Genomic DNA, 16,097 nt, shown 5'->3' on the forward strand with positions numbered 1-16,097 from the left:
AGATGGGGGCTGTAAAGAGTGCGATTCAGTGAGTAGAGCGGGGTTGTAAAGAGAAAGATTCAGTTAGCAGAGTTAAGTTGTAAAGGGAGAGATTCAGTGAGCAGAGCTGGGTTGTAAAGTGAGAGATTCAGTGAGCAGAACTGGGTTGTAAAGAGAGAGATTCAGTGAGCAGAGCTGGGTTGTAAAGAGAGAGATTCAGTGAGCAGAGCTGGGTTGTAAAGAGAGAGATTCATTGAGCAGAGCGTGGGTGTAAAGGGAGAGATTCAAGGAGCAGAGGGCAGTTGTAACTAGAGAGTTTCAGTGAGCAGAGCGGGGCTGTAAAGACAGAGATTCAGTGAGCAGAGCGGAGCTGTAAAGGGACTGATTCAGTGAGCAGAGCGGGACTGTAAAGAGAGAGATTCAGTGAGCAGTGAGGGACTGTATAGAGATAGATTCAGTGAGCAGAGCGGGACTGTAAATAGAGAGATTCAGTGAGCAGAGCAGGACTGCAAAAAGAGAGATTCAGTGAGCGGACCGGGAATGTAAAGAGAGAGATTGAGTGAACAGAGCGAGGGTGTCAAGAGAGAGATTCAGTGAGCAGAGAGGGGATGTAAAGAGAGAGATTCAATTAACAGAGCACTGCTGTTAATCGAGAGGTTCAGTTAGCAGGGTATACTTTAAAGAGAGATATTCAGTGAGCAGAGAGGGACTGTAAATCGAGAGGTTCAGTCAGCAGAGCAGGACTTTAAGGAGAGAGATTCTGTGAGCAGAGGGGGACTGTAAATTGCGAGGTTAAGTTAGCAGAGCATGACATAAAACAGCGAGATTCAGTGAGCAGAGGGGGACTGTAAATACATTCTGTGAGCAGAGCGGGACTGTCAAGAGAGAGATTCAGTGAGCAGAGCGGGACTGTAAAGAGAGATTCAGTGAGCAGAACGGGACTCTAAAGAGAGAAGTTCAGTGAGCAGAGTGGGACTGTAAAGAGAGAGATTCAAGGGGGCAGAGCTGGTGTGTAACGAGAGAGATTGAGTGAACAGAGCGGGGGTGTCAAGAGAGAGATTCAGTGAGCAGAACGGTACTGTATAGAGAGAAATTCAGAGAGCAGGGTGGGAATGTAAAGAGAGAGATACAGTGAGCAGAACTGGGCCGTAACGAGAGAGATTAAGTGACCAGAACAGGACCGTAAAGAGAGAAATTCAGGGAGCAGAGTTAAGTTGTAAAGGGAGAGATGCAGTGAGCAGAGCTGGGTTGTAAAGAGAGAGATTCAGTGAGCAGAGCTGGGTTGTAAAGAGAGAGATTCAGTGAGCAGAGCTGGGTTGTAAAGAGAGAGATTCAGGGAGCAGAGGGCAGTTGTAAATACAGAGATTCAGTGAGCAAAGCGGGGCTGTAAAGGGAGAGATTCAGTGAGCAGAGCGGGGCTGTAAAGAGAGAGATTCAGTGAGCAGAGCAGGAGTGTAAAGATAGAGATTCAGTGAGCAGAGTTAAGTTGTAAAGGGAGAGATTCAGTGAGCAGAGCTGGGTTGAAAAGAGAGAGATTCAGTGAGCAGAGCTGGGTTGTAAAGAGAGAGATTCAGTGAGCAGAACGGGACTGTAAAGAGAGAGATTCAGTGAGCGGAGGAGAACTTTAAAGAGAGAGATTCAGTGAGTAGAGCAGGACTGCAAAGAGAGAGATTCAGTGAGCGGCGTGGGAATGTAAAAAGAGAGATTGAGTGAGCAGAGAGGGGCTGTAAAGTGAGAGATTCAATGAACACAACACTACTGTTAATCGAGAGGTTCAGTTATCAGGGCAGTACTTTAAAGAGAGATATTCAGTGGGCAGAGCGGGACTGTAAATCGAGAGTTTCAGTCAGCAGAGCAGAACTTTAAGGAGAGAGATTCTGTGAGCAGAGGGGAACTGTAAATTGAGAGGCTCAGTTAGCAGAGCATGACTTAAAAGAGCGAGATTCAGTGAGCAGAGCGGGACTGTAAATATATTCGGTGAGCAGAGTGGGACTGTAAAGAGAGGGATTCAGTGAGCAGAGCGGGACTGTAAAGAGAGATTCAGTGAGCAGAACGGAACTCTTAAGAGAGAAATTCAGTGAGCAGAGTGGGACTGTAAAGACAGAGATTCAGTAGGCAGAGGGGTGTGTAAAGAGAGAGATTCAGTGAGCAGAGCGGGGGTGTAAAGAGAGAGATTCAGTGAGCAGTGAGGGACTGTATAGAGATAGATTCAGTGAGCAGAGCGGGACTGTAAATAGAGAGATTCAGTGAGCAGAGCGGGGTTGTAAAGAGAGAAATTCAGACAGCAGAGTAGGACTGTAAAGAGAGAGATTCAGTGAGCAGAGCTGGGGTGTAATGAGAGAGATTGAGTGAACAGAGCGGGGGTGTCAAGAGAGAGATTCAGTGAGCAGAACGAGACTGTAAAGAGAGAGATTCAGTGAGCAGAACAGGGGTGTAAAGAGAGAGATTCAATCAGCAGAACAGGACTGTAAAGAGAGAAATTCAGAGAGCAGAGTGGGACTGTGAAGAGAGTGATTCAGTGAGCAGAGCTGGGGTTTAACAAGAGAGAATCAGTGAGCAGTGCGGGGAGGTAAAGAGAGAGATTCAGTGAGCAGATGTCAATTGTAAAGAGAGAGATTCCGTGAGCAGAGGGGGTCTGTAAAGAGAGAGATTCAGTGCGCAGAGCTGGGTAGTAAAGAGAGCGATTCAGTGAGCAGAAGGAAGATGTAAAGAGAGAGATTCAGTGAGCAGAGCTGGGTAGTGAAGACTTAGATTCAGTGATCAGAGCAGGTGTGTAAAGAAAGAGATTCAGTGAGCAGAGCTGGGTTGTAAAGAGAGAGATTCAGTGAGCAGAGCTGGGAAGTAAAGAGATAGATACAGTGAGCAGAGCGGGTGTGTAAAGAGACAGATTCAGTGAGCAGAGCTGGGTTGGAAAGAGAGAGATTCAGTGAGCAGAGCTGGGTAGTAAAGAGAGTGATTCAGTGAGCAAAGCTGGGAAGTAAAGAGATAGATTCAGTGAGCAGAGCGGGGGTGTAAAGAGAGAGATTCAGTGAGCAGAGCAGGGTTGTAAAGAGAGATTCAGTGAGCAGAGCGGTGTTGTAAAGAGAGAGATTCAGTGAGCAGAGCAGGACTGTAAAGAGAGAGATTCAGTGAGCAGAGCAGGACTGCAGAGAGAGAGATTCAGTGAGCGGAGCGGGAATGTAAAGAGAGAGATTGAGTGAACAGAGCGAGGGTGTCAATAGAGAGATTCAGTGAGCAGAGAGAGGCTGTAAAGAGAGAGATTCAATTAACAGAGCAGGACTTTTAATTGAGAGGTTCAGTTAGCAGGGCAGTACTTAAAAGAGAGAGATTCAGTGAGCAGAGTAGGACTGTAAAGAGAGATTCAGTGAGCAGAATGGGACTCTAAAGAGAGAAATTCAGTGAGCAGAGTGGGACTGTAAAGAGAGAGATTCAGTGAGCAGTGAGGGACTGTATAGAGATAGATTCAGTGAGCAGAGCGGGACTGTAAATAGAGAGATTCAGTGAGCAGAGCAGGGTTGTAAAGAGAGATTCAGTGAGCAGAGCGGTGCTGTAAAGAGAGAGATTCAGTGAGCAGAGCGGGACTGTAAAGAGAGAGATTCAGTGAGCAGAGCAGGACTGCAAAAAGAGAGATTCAGTGAGCGGACCGGGAATGTAAAGAGAGAGATTGAGTGAACAGAGCGAGGGTGTCAAGAGAGAGATTCAGTGAGCAGAGAGGGGATGTAAAGAGAGAGATTCAATTAACAGAGCACTGCTGTTAATCGAGAGGTTCAGTTAGCAGGGTATACTTTAAAGAGAGATATTCAGTGAGCAGACGGGACTGTAAATCGAGAGGTTCAGTCAGCAGAGCAGGACTTTAAGGAGAGAGATTCTGTGAGCAGAGGGGGACTGTAAATACATTCTGTGAGCAGAGCGGGACTGTCAAGAGAGAGATTCAGTGAGCAGAGCGGGACTGTAAAGAGAGATTCAGTGAGCAGAACGGGACTCTAAAGAGAGAAGTTCAGTGAGCAGAGTGGGACTGTAAAGAGAGAGATTCAGGGAGCAGAGCTGGTGTGTAACGAGAGAGATTGAGTGAACAGAGCGGGGGTGTCAAGAGAGAGATTCAGTGAGCAGAACGGTACTGTATAGAGAGAAATTCAGAGAGCAGGGTGGGAATGTAAAGAGAGAGATACAGTGAGCAGAACTGGGGCGTAACGAGAGAGATTAAGTGACCAGAACGGGACCGTAAAGAGAGAAATTCAGTGAGCAGAGCGGGGTTGTAAAGAGAGAAATTCAGACAGCAGAGTAGGACTGTAAAGAGAGAGATTCAGTGAGCAGAGCTGGGGTGTAATGAGAGAGATTGAGTGAACAGAGCGGGGGTGTCAAGAGAGAGATTCAGTGAGCAGAACGAGACTGTAAAGAGAGAGATTCAGTGAGCAGAACAGGGGTGTAAAGAGAGAGATTCAATCAGCAGAACAGGACTGTAAAGAGAGAAATTCAGAGAGCAGAGTGGGACTGTGAAGAGAGTGATTCAGTGAGCAGAGCTGGGGTTTAACAAGAGAGAATCAGTGAGCAGTGCGGGGAGGTAAAGAGAGAGATTCAGTGAGCAGATGTCAATTGTAAAGAGAGAGATTCCGTGAGCAGAGGGGGTCTGTAAAGAGAGAGATTCAGTGCGCAGAGCTGGGTAGTAAAGAGAGCGATTCAGTGAGCAGAAGGAAGATGTAAAGAGAGAGATTCAGTGAGCCGAGCTGGGTAGTGAAGAGTTAGATTCAGTGATCAGAGCAGATGTGTAAAGAAAGAGATTCAGTGAGCAGAGCTGGGTTGTAAAGAGAGAGATTCAGTGAGCAGAGCTGGGAAGTAAAGAGATAGATACAGTGAGCAGAGCGGGTGTGTAAAGAGACAGATTCAGTGAGCAGAGCTGGGTTGGAAAGAGAGAGATTCAGTGAGCAGAGCTGGGTAGTAAAGAGAGTGATTCAGTGAGCAAAGCTGGGAAGTAAAGAGATAGATTCAGTGAGCAGAGCGGGTGTGTAAAGAGAGAGATTCAGTGAGCAGAGCTGGATTGTAAAGAGAGAGATTCAGTGAGCAGAGCTGGGTTGTAAAGAGAGAGATTCAGTGAGCAGAGCTGGGAAGTAAAGAGATAGATTCAGTGAGCAGAGCGGGGGTGTAAAGAGAGAGATTCAGTGAGCAGAGTGCAGTTGTAAATAGAGAGACTCAGTGAGCAGAGCGGAGCTGTCAAGGGAGAGATTCAGTGAGCAGAGCGGAGCTGTAAAGAGAGAGATTCAGTGAGCAGAGCGGGACTGTAAAGAAAGAGATTCAGTGAGCAGAGAGGGGCTGTAAAGAGAGAGATTCAATTAACAGAGCAGGACTTTTAATTGAGAGGTTCAGTTGGCAGGGCAGTACTTAAAAGAGAGAGATTCAGTGAGCAGAATGGGACTCTAAAGAGAGAAATTCAGTGAGCAGAGTAGGACTGTAAAGAGAGATTCAGTGAGCAGAATGGGACTCTAAAGAGAGAAATTCAGTGAGCAGAGTGGGACTGTAAAGAGAGAGATTCAGTGAGCAGTGAGGGACTGTATAGAGATAGATTCAGTGAGCAGAGGGGAACTGTAAATTGAGAGGCTCAGTTAGCAGAGCATGACTTAAAAGAGCGAGATTCAGTGAGCAGAGCGGGACTGTAAATATATTCGGTGAGCAGAGTGGGAATGTAAAGAGAGGGATTCAGTGAGCAGAGCAGGACTGTAAAGAGAGATTCAGTGAGCAGAACGGGACTCTTAAGAGAGAAATTCAGTGAGCAGAGTGGGACTGTAAAGACAGAGATTCAGTGAGCAGTGAGGGACTGTAAATACAGAGATTCAGTAGGCAGAGGGGTGTGTAAAGAGAGAGATTCAGTGAGCAGAGCGGGGGTGTAAAGAGAGAGATTCAGTGAGCAGTGAGGGACTGTATAGAGATAGATTCAGTGAGCAGAGCGGGACTGTAAATAGAGAGATTCTGTGAGCAGAGCAGGGTTGTAAAGAGAGATTCAGTGAGCAGAGCGGTGCTGTAAAGAGAGAGATTCAGTGAGCAGAGCAGGACTGCAAAGAGAGAGATTCAGTGAGCGGAGCAGGAATGTAAATAGAGAGATTGAGTGAACAGAGCGAGGGTGTCAAGAGAGAGATTCAGTGAGCAGAGAGGGGCTGTAAAGAGAGAGATTCAATTTACAGAGCAGGACTTTTAATTGAGAGGTTCAGTTAGCAGGGCAGTACTTAAAAGAGAGAGATTCAGTGAGCAGAGTAGGACTGTAAAGAGAGATTCAGTGAGCAGAATGGGACTCTAAAGAGAGAAATTCAGTGAGCAGAGTGGGACTGTAAAGAGAGAGATTCAGTGAGCAGTGAGGGACTGTATAGAGATAGATTCAGTGAGCAGAGCGGGACTGTAAATAGAGAGATTCAGTGAGCAGAGCAGGACTGCAGAGAGAGAGATTCAGTGAGCGGACCGGGAATGTAAAGAGAGAGATTGAGTGAACAGAGCGAGGGTGTCAAGAGAGAGATTCAGTGAGCAGAGAGGGGATGTAAAGAGAGAGATTCAATTAACAGAGCACTGCTGTTAATCGAGAGGTTCAGTTAGCAGGGTATACTTTAAAGAGAGATATTCAATGAGCAGAGCGGGACTGTAAATCGAGAGGTTCAGTCAGCAGAGCAGGACTTTAAGGAGAGAGATTCTGTGAGCAGAGGGGGACTGTAAATTGCGAGGTTCAGTTAGCAGAGCATGACTTAAAACAGCGAGATTCAGTGAGCAGAGCGGGACTGTAAATACATTCTGTGAGCAGAGCGGGACTGTCAAGAGAGAGATTCACTGAGCAGAGCGGGACTGTAAAGAGAGATTCAGTGAGCAGAACGGGACTCTAAAGAGAGAAGTTCAGTGAGCAGAGTGGGACTGTAAAGAGAGAGATTCAGGGAGCAGAGCTGGTGTGTAACGAGAGAGATTGAGTGAACCGAGCGGCGGTGTCAAGAGAGAGATTCAGTGAGCAGAACGGTACTGTATAGAGAGAAATTCAGAGAGCAGGGTGGGAATGTAAAGAGAGAGATACAGTGAGCAGAACTGGGGCGTAACGAGAGAGATTAATTGACCAGAACGGGACCGTAAAGAGAGAAATTCAGGGAGCAGAGTGGGGGTGTAAAGAGAGAGATTCAGTGAGCAGAGGGCACTTGTAAAGAGAGAGATTCCGTGAGCAGAGTGGGGCTTAAAAGAGAAAGGTTCAGTTACAGATGGGGGCTGTAAAGAGTGCGATTCAGTGAGTAGAGCGGGGTTGTAAAGAGAGAGATTCAGTTAGTAGAGTTAAGTTGTAAAGGGAGAGATTCAGTGAGCAGAGCTGGGTTGTAAAGTGAGAGATTCAGTGAGCAGAACTGGGTTGTAAAGAGAGAGATTCAGTGAGCAGAGCTGGGTTGTAAAGAGAGAGATTCTGTGAGCAGAGCTGGGTTGTAAAGAGAGAGATTCATTGAGCAGAGCGTGGGTGTAAAGGGAGAGATTCAAGGAGCAGAGGGCAGTTGTAACTAGAGAGTTTCAGTGAGCAGAGCGGGGCTGTAAAGACAGAGATTCAGTGAGCAGAGCGGTGCTGTAAAGGGACTGATTCAGTGAGCAGAGCGGGACTGTAAAGAGAGAGATTCAGTGAGCAGAATGGGACTCTAAAGAGAGAAATTCAGTGAGCAGCGTGGGACTGTAAAGAGAGAGATTCAGTGAGCAGTGTGGGACTGTATAGAGATAGATTTAGTGAGCAGAGCGGGACTGTAAATAGAGAGATTCAGTGAGCAGAGCAGGACTGCAAAGAGAGAGATTCAGTGAGCGGACCGGGAATGTAAAGAGAGAGATTGAGTGAACAGAGCGAGGGTGTCAAGAGAGAGATTCAGTGAGCAAAGAGGGGATGTAAAGAGAGAGATTCAATTAACAGAGCACTGCTGTTAATCGAGAGGTTCAGTTAGCAGGGTATACTTTAAAGAGAGATATTCAGTGAGCAGAGAGGGACTGTAAATCGAGAGGTTCAGTCAGCAGAGCAGGACTTTAAGGAGAGAGATTCTGTGAGCAGAGGGGGACTGTAAATTGCGAGGTTCAGTTAGCAGAGCATGACATAAAACAGCGAGATTCAGTGAGCAGAGGGGGACTGTAAATACATTCTGTGAGCAGAGCGGGACTGTCAAGAGAGAGATTCAGTGAGCAGAGCGGGACTGTAAAGAGAGATTCAGTGAGCAGAACGGGACTCTAAAGAGAGAAGTTCAGTGAGCAGAGTGGGACTGTAAAGAGAGAGATTCAAGGGGGCAGAGCTGGTGTGTAACGAGAGAGATTGAGTGAACAGAGCGGGGGTGTCAAGAGAGAGATTCAGTGAGCAGAACGGTACTGTATAGAGAGAAATTCAGAGAGCAGGGTGGGAATGTAAAGAGAGAGATACAGTGAGCAGAACTGGGCCGTAACGAGAGAGATTAAGTGACCAGAACGGGACCGTAAAGAGAGAAATTCAGGGAGCAGAGTTAAGTTGTAAAGGGAGAGATGCAGTGAGCAGAGCTGGGTTGTAAAGAGAGAGATTCAGTGAGCAGAGCTGGGTTGTAAAGAGAGAGATTCAGTGAGCAGAGCTGGGTTGTAAAGAGAGAGATTCAGGGAGCAGAGGGCAGTTGTAAATACAGAGATTCAGTGAGCAGAGCGGGGCTGTAAAGGGAGAGATTCAGTGAGCAGAGCGGGGCTGTAAAGAGAGAGATTCAGTGAGCAGAGCAGGAGTGTAAAGATAGAGATTCAGTGAGCAGAGTTAAGTTGTAAAGGGAGAGATTCAGTGAGCAGAGCTGGGTTGAAAAGAGAGAGATTCAGTGAGCAGAGCTGGGTTGTAAAGAGAGAGATTCAGTGAGCAGAGCTGGGACTGTAAAGAGAGAGATTCAGTGAGCGGAGGAGAACTTTAAAGAGAGAGATTCAGTGAGTAGAGCAGGACTGCAAAGAGAGAGATTCAGTGAGTGGCGTGGGAATGTAAAAAGAGAGATTGAGTGAGCAGAGAGGGGCTGTAAAGAGAGAGATTCAATGAACACAACACTACTGTTAATCGAGAGGTTCAGTTATCAGGGCAGTACTTTAAAGAGAGATATTCAGTGGGCAGAGCGGGACTGTAAATCGAGAGTTTCAGTCAGCAGAGCAGAACTTTAAGGAGAGAGATTCTGTGAGCAGAGGGGAAATGTAAATTGAGAGGCTCAGTTAGCAGAGCATGACTTAAAAGAGCGAGATTCAGTGAGCAGAGCGGGACTGTAAATATATTCGGTGAGCAGAGTGGGACTGTAAAGAGAGGGATTCAGTGAGCAGAGCGGGACTGTAAAGAGAGATTCAGTGAGCAGAACGGAACTCTTAAGAGAGAAATTCAGTGAGCAGAGTGGGACTGTAAAGACAGAGATTCAGTAGGCAGAGGGGTGTGTAAAGAGAGAGATTCAGTGAGCAGTGAGGGACTGTATTGAGATAGATTCAGTGAGCAGAGCGGGACTGTAAATAGAGAGATTCAGTGAGCAGAGCGGGGTTGTAAAGAGAGAAATTCAGACAGCAGAGTAGGACTGTAAAGAGAGAGATTCAGTGAGCAGAGCTGGGGTGTAATGAGAGAGATTGAGTGAACAGAGCGGGGGTGTCAAGAGAGAGATTCAGTGAGCAGAACGAGACTGTAAAGAGAGAGATTCAGTGAGCAGAACAGGGGTGTAAAGAGAGAGATTCAATCAGCAGAACAGGACTGTAAAGAGAGAAATTCAGAGAGCAGAGTGGGACTGTGAAGAGAGTGATTCAGTGAGCAGAGCTGGGGTTTAACAAGAGAGAATCAGTGAGCAGTGCGGGGAGGTAAAGAGAGAGATTCAGTGAGCAGATGTCAATTGTAAAGAGAGAGATTCCGTGAGCAGAGGGGGTCTGTAAAGAGAGAGATTCAGTGCGCAGAGCTGGGTAGTAAAGAGAGCGATTCAGTGAGCAGAAGGAAGATGTAAAGAGAGAGATTCAGTGAGCAGAGCTGGGTAGTGAAGAGTTAGATTCAGTGATCAGAGCAGGTGTGTAAAGAAAGAGATTCAGTGAGCAGAGCTGGGTTGTAAAGAGAGAGATTCAGTGAGCAGAGCTGGGAAGTAAAGAGATAGATACAGTGAGCAGAGCGGGTGTGTAAAGAGACAGATTCAGTGAGCAGAGCTGGGTTGGAAAGAGAGAGATTCAGTGAGCAGAGCTGGGTAGTAAAGAGAGTGATTCAGTGAGCAAAGCTGGGAAGTAAAGAGATAGATTCAGTGAGCAGAGCGGGGGTGTAAAGAGAGAGATTCAGTGAGCAGAGCAGGGTTGTAAAGAGAGATTCAGTGAGCAGAGCGGTGTTGTAAAGAGAGAGATTCAGTGAGCAGAGCAGGACTGTAAAGAGATAGATTCAGTGAGCAGAGCAGGACTGCAAAGAGAGAGATTCAGTGAGCGGAGCGGGAATGTAAAGAGAGAGATTGAGTGAACAGAGCGAGGGTGTCAATAGAGAGATTCAGTGAGCAGAGAGAGGCTGTAAAGAGAGAGATTCAATTAACAGAGCAGGACTTTTAATTGAGAGGTTCAGTTAGCAGGGCAGTACTTAAAAGAGAGAGATTCAGTGAGCAGAGTAGGACTGTAAAGAGAGATTCAGTGAGCAGAATGGGACTCTAAAGAGAGAAATTCAGTGAGCAGAGTGGGACTGTAAAGAGAGAGATTCAGTGAGCAGTGAGGGACTGTATAGAGATAGATTCAGTGAGCAGAGCGGGACTGTAAATAGAGAGATTCAGTGAGCAGAGCAGGGTTGTAAAGAGAGATTCAGTGAGCACAGCGGTGCTGTAAAGAGAGAGATTCAGTGAGCAGAGCGGGACTGTAAAGAGAGAGATTCAGTGAGCAGAGCAGGACTGCAAAAAGAGAGATTCAGTGAGCGGACCGGGAATGTAAAGAGAGAGATTGAGTGAACAGAGCGAGGGTGTCAAGAGAGAGATTCAGTAAGCAGAGAGGGGATGTAAAGAGAGAGATTCAATTAACAGAGCACTGCTGTTAATCGAGAGGTTCAGTTAGCAGGGTATACTTTAAAGAGAGATATTCAGTGAGCAGACGGGACTGTAAATCGAGAGGTTCAGTCAGCAGAGCAGGACTTTAAGGAGAGAGATTCTGTGAGCAGAGGGGGACTGTAAATACATTCTGTGAGCAGAGCGGGACTGTCAAGAGAGAGATTCAGTGAGCAGAGCGGGACTGTAAAGAGAGATTCAGTGAGCAGAACGGGACTCTAAAGAGAGAAGTTCAGTGAGCAGAGTGGGACTGTAAAGAGAGAGATTCAGGGAGCAGAGCTGGTGTGTAACGAGAGAGATTGAGTGAACAGAGCGGGGGTGTCAAGAGAGAGATTCAGTGAGCAGAACGGTACTGTATAGAGAGAAATTCAGAGAGCAGGGTGGGAATGTAAAGAGAGAGATACAGTGAGCAGAACTGGGGCGTAACGAGAGAGATTAAGTGACCAGAACGGGACCGTAAAGAGAGAAATTCAGGGAGCAGAGTGGGGGTGTAAAGAGAGAGATTCAGTGAGCAGAGGGCACTTGTAAAGAGAGAGATTCCGTGAGCAGAGCGGGGCTTAAAAGAGAAAGGTTCAGTTACAGACGGGGGCTGTAAATAGTGCGATTCAGTGAGTAGAGCGGGGTTGTAAAGAGAGAGATTCAGTGAGCAGAGTTAAGTTGTAAAGGGAGAGATTCAGTGAGCAGAGCTGGGTTGTAAAGAGAGAGATTCAGTGAGCAGAACTGGGTTGTAAAGAGAGAGATTCAGTGAGCAGAGCTGGGTTGTAAAGAGAGAGAACAAAAACAGAATTACCTGGAAAAACTCAGCAGGTCTGGCAGCATCGGCGGAGAAGAAAAGAGTTGACGTTTCGAGTCCTCATGACCCTTCGACAGAACTTGAGGTCGAGTCCAGGAAAGAGCTGAAATATAAGCTGGTTTAAGGTGTGTGTGTGGGGGGCGGAGAGATAGAGAGACAGAGAGGTGGAGGGGGTTGGTGTGGTTGTAGGGACAAACAAGCAGTGATAGAAGCAGATCATCAAAAGATGTCAACCACAATAGTACAATAGAACACATAGGTGTTAAAGTTAAAGTTGGTGATATTATCTAAACGAATGTGCTAATTAAGAATGGATGGTAGGGCACTCAAGGTATAGCTCTAGTGGTTTTTTTTTTTTAATTTTTTTTTATATTTTTTTTTTACATAATGGAAATAGGTGGGAAAAGGAAAATCTTTATAATTTATTGGGAAAAAAAAGAGGAAGGGGGAAACAGAAAGGGGGTGGGGATGGGGGAGGGAGCTCACGACCTAAAGTTGTTGAATTCAATATTCAGTCCGGAAGGCTGTAAAGTCCCTAGTCGGAAGATGAGGTGTTGTTCCTCCAGTTTGCGTTGTAAAGAGAGAGATTCAGTGAGCAGAGCTGGGTTGTAAAGAGAGAGATTCATTGAGCAGAGTGGGGGTGTAAAGAGAGAGATTCAGGGAGCCGAGGGCAGTTGTAACTAGAGAGTTTCAGTGAGCAGAGCGGGGCTGTAAAGAGAGAGATTCAGTGAGCAGAGCGGGGCTGTAAAGAGAGAGATTCTTTAAGCAGAGCGGGAGTGTAAAGATAGAGATTCAGTGAGCAGAGTTAAGTTGTAAAGGGAGAGATTCAGTGAGCAGAGCTGGGAAGTAAAGAGATAGATTCAGTGAGCAGAGCGGGGGTGTAAAGAGAGAGATTCAGTGAGCAGAGCGGGTGTGTAAAGAGAGAGATTCAGTGAGCAGAGCTGGGTTGTAAAGAGAGAGATTCAGTGAGCAGAGCTGGGTTGTAAAGAGAGAGATTCAGTGAGCAGAGCTGGGAAGTAAAGAGATAGATTCAGTGAGCAGAGCGGGTGTGTAAAGAGAGAGATTCAGTGAGCAGAGCTGGGTTGTAAAAAGAGAGATTCAGTGAGCAGAGTAGGACTGTAAAGAAAGATTCAGTGAGCAGAATGGGACTCTAAAGAGAGAAATTCAGTGAGCAGAGTGGGACTGTAAAGAGATAGATTCAGTGAGCAGAGCGGGACTGTAAATAGAGAGATTCTGTGAGCAGAGCAGGGTTGTAAAGAGAGATTCAGTGAGCAGAGCGGTGTTGTAAAGAGAGAGATTCAGTGTGCAGAGCGGGACTGTAAAGAGAGAGATTCAGTGAGCAGAGCAGGACTGCAAAGAGAGAGATTCAGTGAGCGGAGCGGGAATGTAAAGAGAGAGATTGAGTGAACAGAGCGAGGGTGTCAAGAGAGAGATTCAGTGAGCAGAGAGAGGCTGTAAAGAGAGAGATTCAATTAACAGAGCAGGACTTTTAATTGAGAGGTTCAGTTTGCAGGGCAGTACTTAAAAGAGAGAGATTCAGTGAGCAGAGTAGGACTGTAAAGAGAGATTCAGTGAGCAGAATGGGACTCTAAATAGAGAGATTCAGTGAGCAGAGCGGGGTTGTAAAGAGAGAAATTCAGACAGCAGAGTAGCACTGTAAAGAGAGAGATTCAGTGAGCAGAGCTGGGGTGTAATGAGAGAGATTGAGTGAACAGAGCGGGGGTGTCAAGAGAGAGATTCAGTGAGCAGAACGAGACTGTAAAGAGAGAGATTCAGTGAGCAGAACAGGGGTGTAAAGAGAGAGATTCAATCAGCAGAACAGGACTGTAAAGAGAGAAATTCAGAGAGCAGAGTGGGTCTGTGAAGAGAGTGATTCAGTGAGCAGAGCTGGGGTTTAACAAGAGAGATTCAGTGAGCAGTTCGGGGAGGTAAAGAGAGAAATTCAGTGAGCAGATGTCAGTTGTAAAGAGAGAGATTCCGTGAGCAGAGGGGGACTGTAAAGAGAGAGATTCAGTGCGCAGAGCTGGGTAGTAAAGAGAGAGATTCAGTGAGCAGAAGGAAGATGTAAAGAGAGAGATTCAGTGAGCAGAGCTGGGTAGTGAAGAGTTAGATTCAGTGATCAGAGCAGGTGTGTAAAGAAAGAGATTCAGTGAGCAGAGCTGGGTTGTAAAGAGAGAGATTCAGTGAGCAGAGCTGGGAAGTAAAGAGATAGATACAGTGAGCAGAGCGGGTGTGTAAAGAGACAGATTCAGTGAGCAGAGCTGGGTTGGAAAGAGAGAGATTCAGTGAGCAGAGCTGGGTTGTAAAGAGAGAGATTCAGTGAGCAAAGTTGGGAAGTAAAGAGATAGATTCAGTGAGCAGAGCGGGACTGTAAATAGAGAGATTCTGTGAGCAGAGCAGGGTTGTAAAGAGAGATTCAGTGAGCAGAGCGGTGTTGTAAAGAGAGAGATTCAGTGAGCAGAGCGAGACTGTAAAGAGAGAGATTCAGTGAGCAGAGCAGGACTGCAAAGAGAGAGATTCAGTGAGCGGAGCGGGAATGTAAAGAGAGAGATTGAGTGAACAGAGCGAGGGTGTCAAGAGAGAGATTCAGTGAGCAGAGAGAGGCTGTAAAGAGAGAGATTCAATTAACAGAGCAGGACTTTTAATTGAGAGGTTCAGTTAGCAGGGCAGTACTTAAAAGAGAGAGATTCAGTGAGCAGAGTAAGACTGTAAAGAGAGATTCAGTGAGCAGAATGGGACTCTAAAGAGAGAAATTCACTGAGCAGAGTGGGACTGTAAAGAGAGAGATTCAGTGAGCAGTGAGGGACTGTATAGAGATAGATTCAGTGAGCAGAGCGGGACTGTAAAGAGAGAGATTCAGTAAGCAGAGCAGGACTGCAAAGAGAGAGATTCAGTGAGCGGACCGGGAATGTAAAGAGAGAGATTGAGTGAACAGAGCGAGGGTGTCAAGAGAGAGATTCAGTGAGCAGAGAGGGGATGTAAAGAGAGAGATTCAATTAACAGAGCACTGCTGTTAATCGAGAGGTTCAGTTAGCAGGGTATACTTTAAAGAGAGATATTCAGTGAGCAGTGCGGGACTGTAAATCGAGAGGTTCAGTCAGCAGAGCAGGACTTTAAGGAGAGAGATTCTGTGAGCAGAGGGGGACTGTAAATACATTCTGTGAGCAGAGCGCGACTGTCAAGAGAGATTCAGTGAGCAGAACGGGACTCTAAAGAGAGAAGTTCAGTGAGCTGAGTGGGACTGTAAAGAGAGAGATTCAGTGAGCAGAGCTGGTGTGTAACGAGAGAGATTGAGTGAACAGAGCGGGGGTGTCAAGAGAGAGATTCAGTGAGCAGAACGGTACTGTATAGAGAGAAATTCAGAGAGCAGGGTGGGAATGTAAAGAGAGAGATACAGTGAGCAGAACTGGGGCGTAACGAGAGAGATTAAGTGACCAGAACGAGACCGTAAAGAGAGAAATTCAGGGAGCAGAGTGGGGGTGTAAAGAGAGAGATTCAGTGAGCAGAGGGCACTTGTAAAGAGAGAGATTCCGTGAGCAGAGCGGGGCTTAAAAGAGAAAGGTTCAGTTACAAACGGGGGCTGTAAGTAGTGCGATTCAGTGAGTAGAGCGGGGTTGTAAAGAGAGAGATTCAGTGAGCAGAGTTAAGTTGTAAAGGGAGAGATTCAGTGAGCAGAGCTGGGTTGTGAAGAGAGAGATTCAGTGAGCAGAGCTGGGTTGTAAAGAGAGAGATTCATTGAGCAGAGCGGGGGTGTAAAGAGAGAGATTCAGTGAGCAGAGCTGGGCTGTAAAGAGAGAGATTCAGTAAGCAGAGCGGGAGTGTAAAGATAGAGATTCAGTGAGCAGAGTTAAGTTGTAAAGGGAGAGATTCAGTGAGCATAGCTGGGTTGTAAAGAGAGAGATTCAGTGAGCAGAGCTGGGTTGAAAAGAGAGAGATTCAGTGAGCAGAGCTGGGTTGTAAAGAGAGAGATTCAGTGAGCAGAGCGGGGCTGAACAGAGAGAGATTCAGTGAGCAGAACGGGACTGTAAAGAGAGAGATTCAGTGAGCGGAGGAGAACTTTAAAGAGAGAGATTCAGTGAGTAGAGCAGGACTGCAAAGAGAGAGATTCAGTGAGCGGCGTGGGAATGTAAAGAGAGAGATTGAGTGAGCAGAGAGGGGCTGTAAAGAGAGAGATTCAATGAACAGAACACTACTGTTAATCGAGAGGTTCAGTTATCAGGGCAGTACTTTAAAGAGAGATATTCAGTGGGCAGAGCGGGACTGTAAATCGTGAGTTTCAGTCAGCAGAGCAGAACTTTAAGGAGAGAGATTCTGTGAGCAGAGGGGAACTG

This window comes from Carcharodon carcharias, chromosome 6 (assembly GCF_017639515.1).
Source record: "Carcharodon carcharias isolate sCarCar2 chromosome 6, sCarCar2.pri, whole genome shotgun sequence".
In the NCBI taxonomy this organism is placed as follows: Eukaryota; Metazoa; Chordata; class Chondrichthyes; order Lamniformes; family Lamnidae; genus Carcharodon; species Carcharodon carcharias.